Here is a 6,000-nt window from a genome sequence, read left to right as displayed (position 1 = left end):
GTGATATATTCACAGAGCACAGCACACACAGCTCCGAACAAGGCAGGCAGCTCTCTCGGAAGCCTCCGGAAATCTGCCTGGTTCAGTTTAATTATTAACTCTGCAGTTGCAGTACACAATATGTCCACATCCACAGTGTGGAGCGACAAACATTACAAGCTTACAGACATTACACTCACTCATTCCCCTCTCTAACCCTCTCCCCTCACTGTCTCTCCTTCCCCCTCTCTCCGCTTTTCACTCTCCGCTTCCCTCTGCTTCCTCCCTCTCTTTCGTCCCCTCCCTCCCCTCCCTCCACTCTCTCTCCCTCTTTTCCATTTCTTTTCAGATTTCCCCCTTCTCCCACTCTCTCCCCTTCCCCTCCCGCTCTTTCACATTCCCAACTTTCTCTTTTCCCTTCCCCTCTCTTTCCCTCTCCTTCCCCACTCTTTCTCTCCCCTTCCCCTCTCTCTTTCACTCCTTCCCCATCACTCCTCTCAACATCTCTTTCACCTTCCCCCCACTCTCTCTCCTCTTCCCTCTCTTTCCCCTCCCCTCTCTCGCTCTCGCCTTCCCTCGCTCTCTCTCCCATTCCCCTCTCGCTCACTCCTTCCCCTCTCCCTTTTCATTTTCTCCCCTCCTCTCTCTCTCCCCTCCCTCTCCTTCTCCCTCCCCTCCACAGTCTCCACTCCCCTCCATCCTCCCTTTCATTCCCTCGCTCTCGCTCTCCCCTTTCCCATCAGACTCTCCCCCTCCCCATCTCTCACATCCCCCCTCTCTCTCCCCTTCTCCCTCTCTCTCCCCTTCCCCCGCTCTACCCTCTCCCCTCGAGGGACAGAGTGAGAAGGTGAGAGACAGAAAGAAAGAGACAGACACAGAGAGACAGAGAGACTGAGAGATTGAGGCAGAGTGTGACTGAGTTGCCTTGGGATGTTTTACTACGTGAAAGACCCGATATATCGATGTTGAGAGGCGAATATTGAAGAGACGGAGGCAGGAGTCTGGGGGATGAGACACAATCTGAGCGTTTCACTGACCCCTCCTCATTCTTCAAACACACAGCACTAACTGGGGAATGACCCACAGCCCATGGCAGGTGGTTCAATACCTCAGGGGTTAGAGCACCAGGGGTCGTGGGGTCAAATCTCACTGGGGCCGACTCAAAATTAGCTCAGTATTTAAATTAACTGTCAATTAACAAGGGCATTGATTATAAATATTAAACAGCTCTGAGATTGGCCCTGGAACTACAGGCTCCCCTCACACCTTTCCCTGTCTCTCTGCTTTCCAGATCACAACCTGTTCTACATTTTTTTTTAAACTCCTCTCTTACTTTCCCGCAATCTCACTTTCTCCATCTCTCTCTCCCCTTCCCCTCTCTCTCTCCCCTTCCCCTCTCTCTCCTTCCGCTCCCTCCCCTCACTCCTCTCTCTCCCTCTTTTGCCTTTCTTTTCAGATTCTCCCCTGCTCCCTCTCTCTCCCCTTCCTTTCTCTCTTTCCTGCCTCATCCCTCTCTCGACTTCACATCTCTCTCCCCTTTCCCTCTCTCTCCCCTTCCCCATTCTCCCCTCCCTCCTCTCTCTCACTCTTTTGCCTTTCTTTTCAGATTCTCCCCTGCACCCTCTCTCTTCCCTTCCTTTCTCTCTTCCCTGCCTCCTCCCTCTCTCGGTTTCCCATCTCTCTCCCCTCCCCCTCTCGCTCTCTCCCATTCCGCTCTCTCCCATTCCCCTCTGGCTGACTCCTTTCCCCTCTCTCTCCCATTCCCTCTCCCACTCATTCCCCTCTCTCCCTCCTTTTACAACTTCCAAGCACGAATCTCTCTCACACAGCCGACACAGACACGATGGGCCGAATGGCCCTCCTTGTGTGCTGCAAGATTCTGTGAATGTTCAGGGATGTTTCCAGTAGAGTGGATAAGGGAGAACCAGTTGATGTGGTATATTTGGACTTTCAGAAGGCGTTCGACAAGGTCCCACACAAGAGATTGATGTACAAAGTTAGAGCACATGGGATTGGGGGTAGTGTACTGATATGGATTGAGAACTGGTTGTCAGACAGGAAGCAAAGAGTAGGAGTAAATGGGTACTTTTCAGAATGGCAGGCAGTGACTAGTGGGGTACAGCAAGGTTCTGTGCTGGGGCCCCAGCTGTTTACACTGTACATTAATGATTTAGATGAGGGGATTAAATGTAGTATCTCCAAATTTGCGGATGACACTAAGTTGGGTGGCAGTGTGAGCTGCGAGGAGGATGCTGTGAGGCTGCAGAGTGACTTGGATAGGTTAGGTGAGTGGGCAAATGCATGGCAGATGAAGTATAATGTGGATAAATGTGAGGTTATCCACTTTGGTGGTAAAAACAGAGAGACAGACTATTATCTGAATGGTGACAGATTAGGAAAAGGGGAGGTGCAAAGAGACCTGGGTGTCATGGTACATCAGTCATTGAAGGTTGGCATGCAGGTACAGCAGGCGGTTAAGAAAGCAAATGGCATGTTGGCCTTCATAGCGAGGGGATTTGAGTACAAGGGCAGTGAGGTGTTGCTACAGTTGTACAGGGCATTAGTGAGGCCACACCTGGAGTATTGTGTGCAGTTTTGGTCTCCTAACCTGAGGAAGGACATTCTTGCTATTGAGGGAGTGCAGCGAAGGTTCACCAAACTGATTCCCGGGATGGCAGGACTGACCTATCAAGAAAGACTGGATCAACTGGGCTTGTATTCACTGGAGTTCAGAAGAATGAGAGGGGACCTCATAGAAACGTTTAAAATTCTGACGGGGTTAGACAGGTTAGATGCAGGAAGAATGTTCCCAATGTTGGGGAAGTCCAGAACCAGAGGTCACAGTCTAAGGATAAGGGGTAAGCCATTTAGGACCGAGATGCGGAGGAACTTCTTCACCCAGAGAGTGGTGAACCTGTGGAATTCTCTACCACAGAAAGTTGTTGAGGCCAATTCACTAAATATATTCAAAAAGGAGTTAGATGAGGTCCTTACTACTAGGGGGATCAAGGGGTATGGCGAGAAAGCAGGAATGGGGTACTGAAGTTGAATGTTCAGCCATGAACTCATTGAATGGCGGTGCAGGCTAGAAGGGCCGAATGGCCTACTCCTGCACCTATTTTCTATGTTTCTATGTTTCTAATCACCAAGAATGATTATTCGGGCCCCACCTACTTGTTAACAATAGTAAGATGCAAACAGGAGCTGGTATTACAGGTTGCTCCATAGCTCAGGGGTTAGAGCACTGGTCTTGTTGACCAGGGGGTTGTGGGTTCAAATCTCACTGGGGCCTACTCAATTTTGGCTTCTGTTACTGAATTGACCGTCAATCGGCGACAGGCCGACGTCATCAACAGGAACCACTCACTCCGCACTTTACAATCTGCCCACAGCACTTTCACTTCCCACTCCCAGTCTGTATCCCACCTTTTCCACATCCAGTCTCAGAGACACCGATATATCATCGACTCATAGAAACTGACAGCAGGGAAGAAGACCATTTCGGCCCATCGTGTCTGCACCAGCCGACCAAGAGCTATCTGCTGGGCAGGGCCACATAGTCCGCATGTCCCAGACACGAGACTCCCAAAGCAAGCGCTCAACTCGGAACTCCTTCACGGCAAGCGAGCCAAAGGTGGGCAGAGGAAACGTTACAAGGGACACCCTCAAAGCCTCCCTGATAAAGTGCAACATTCCCACCGACACCTGGGAGTCCCTGGCCAAAGACCAGTCTCCTCTTCCATCTCTCTCACTCCTTCCCCACTCTCTCCCCTTCCCCACTCTCTCCCTCCTTCCACTCTCTCTTTTCCCTTCCCCTCTCTTTCCTGCTCCTTCCCCTGTCTTTCAGAGAGCAGGTGGCTCCATAGCTCAGCGGTTAGTACACTGGTCTTGTAAACCAGGGGTCGTGAGTTCAAATATCACTGGGGTCTAATTTTAGTATTTAGATACCTGTTTCTCATTCCTCCAACTCTCTTCCCCCTTGAAAGGATGCAAAATTCACAAGAATCTCCTCACAGTGTTTGGGCTCATTCGAAAGGATATTTAATTTTGGACTATCGATCGGAAAGTTTGCAACCCTAAAGTGCTTATGGAAGAAACTGCGAACTTTAGTAGAATTTTGGACTTTTTAAAGACACATTCAAGGCTGTGAGCGGGCCCAAAGAACGAACAGGAGACAACTTGATTATTGAGGCTGTCTGGGTGTTGGGACTAACATAACTTGTCTGGAGAAATGGGTATTCGAGAATCCTTCTCCACAAGAGACATTAACATTACAACAAATAACCCAGAGATAGCCAACCATCAACCTGAATCGGGAAAACCATTTCAGCATATACATCACCAAGAGGCCCAATCCAGCCTGTATGCGAAAAACTAAGCACAAAAGGACATTGCGATTACCAAACTAATATTTGCACCAGGAAGCAGTTTATCGAACATCAACCCACACAAAACATATTAACTTTTAACGAGCCCGCCAAAATATTACAAAGAAGAGTCAAGCCCGCCAAATTCAATCAAAGAATCCTGGACTGATTTGGTGTGAAGATTAGAACCACTCAAACCGTATAACTGGCCCCTGTTTTAACAGAGGGTGTGACATACTTTGCCAAACAACCGAGACCACGCTTGTGTCATCAAGAAGGGAGAGAAACCAACGCGACTGTTGTAAACTAACTTCTCCAGCCTCGAAGTCCTGAAGTCCTGAAGGAAGAACATCACCACCGCGGCAACAACTGACCACAGCCAACGTGGTATCAATGAAAAACCACCGCGATCGACCAAACTCCAAATAAACTCCAACTGGAAGATACCGAAGAATCGAAAGTTTCCAATCTACAATCTAAGTCCTGACTACCAACAGGTGAAAACATGACCTAAAGAGACTTTGAACCTATTTCTAACGAAGAAAACCGGGTACTTACCCCATAGATCCAAAACGTGCTTTACCGCATCAGTGGACTCAACCCAACTGAAGATTGTGCAGCTAGAAGTCTTCTCCAACGTTCGGGGTACGGCAAGCAGAACCTGCACAATTCAAGGAACCCCGAAACCGTGAACTACCGCTAACTGACCAGAAAGGATTGGTAAGCATAGTCCCTGCCTGCCCTGGAGTCTAACCTAGCTAGGATTAGGTATGGGGAGGTGGGAGGTGTCATTTTACTGTACACCCCCTTTGAATGTGTAATGTATTGTTCTTTATCAGAGTGATTATAAGTTTTGACATTGTATTTTCTTGTCTTTAATAAAATCAAAGTTCTTTTGCACCAAACCATTGACCTTTGCACTTTGTCACACCCCCCCAAATAAATCCAGAGTCTAGAACCCAAGGGAGTGGGGGGCGATTCGAACCGCTCAAGTAGGTCAGAGGTGAACCTGACCCCCGGGACCACCACCACACCATTACACTCCCGTCTCTCTCTTTTCCCTTTTCTTTCAGGTTCTCCCCCTCGCTGCCCTCCCCCTCTCTCTCACTCCTTTCCCCTTTCTCCCCTAAACATCTCTCTCCCCTCCCCCCCTCTCTCCCACTCCTTCCCCTCTCTCTCCCCCCATTCCACACTCTCTCTCTCCATCCCCGCCCTCTCTTTCCCCAACTCCCTCTCTTCCTCGCTGTCTCCCCTTCCCACTCTCTCACTCCTTCCCCACTCTCTCTCCTTCCCCTCCCTCCGCACTCCTTTTCCCTTCCCCTCTCTTTCCTGATCCTTCCCCTGTTTTCGCTGGAACAGGTGGCTCCATAGTTCAGGGGTTAAAGCACTGGTTTAGTAAACTAGTGGTTGTGGGTTTAAATCTCACTGGGGCCAATTCAAAGTTAACTAAGTATTTAAATTCACTGTCAATTAACAAGGGATTTAATAATAAATATTGACCAGCTCTGAGACTGACCCTGAAACACAAAGCTCTCCTATTCTCCTTTCGCCCCCTTTCTCATTCTCCCTCTCTCCCTATCTTCCCCATCACTACACATTCTGCCGCTCTCCCCATTTCTCTTTATCACTCATTCCCCTCTCTCTCCCCTTCCGC

Source organism: Pristiophorus japonicus, unplaced genomic scaffold, assembly GCF_044704955.1.
Source record: "Pristiophorus japonicus isolate sPriJap1 unplaced genomic scaffold, sPriJap1.hap1 HAP1_SCAFFOLD_2455, whole genome shotgun sequence".
NCBI classification, from domain to species: Eukaryota; Metazoa; Chordata; class Chondrichthyes; family Pristiophoridae; genus Pristiophorus; species Pristiophorus japonicus.
Note: the sequence above shows the minus strand (reverse complement) of the source record.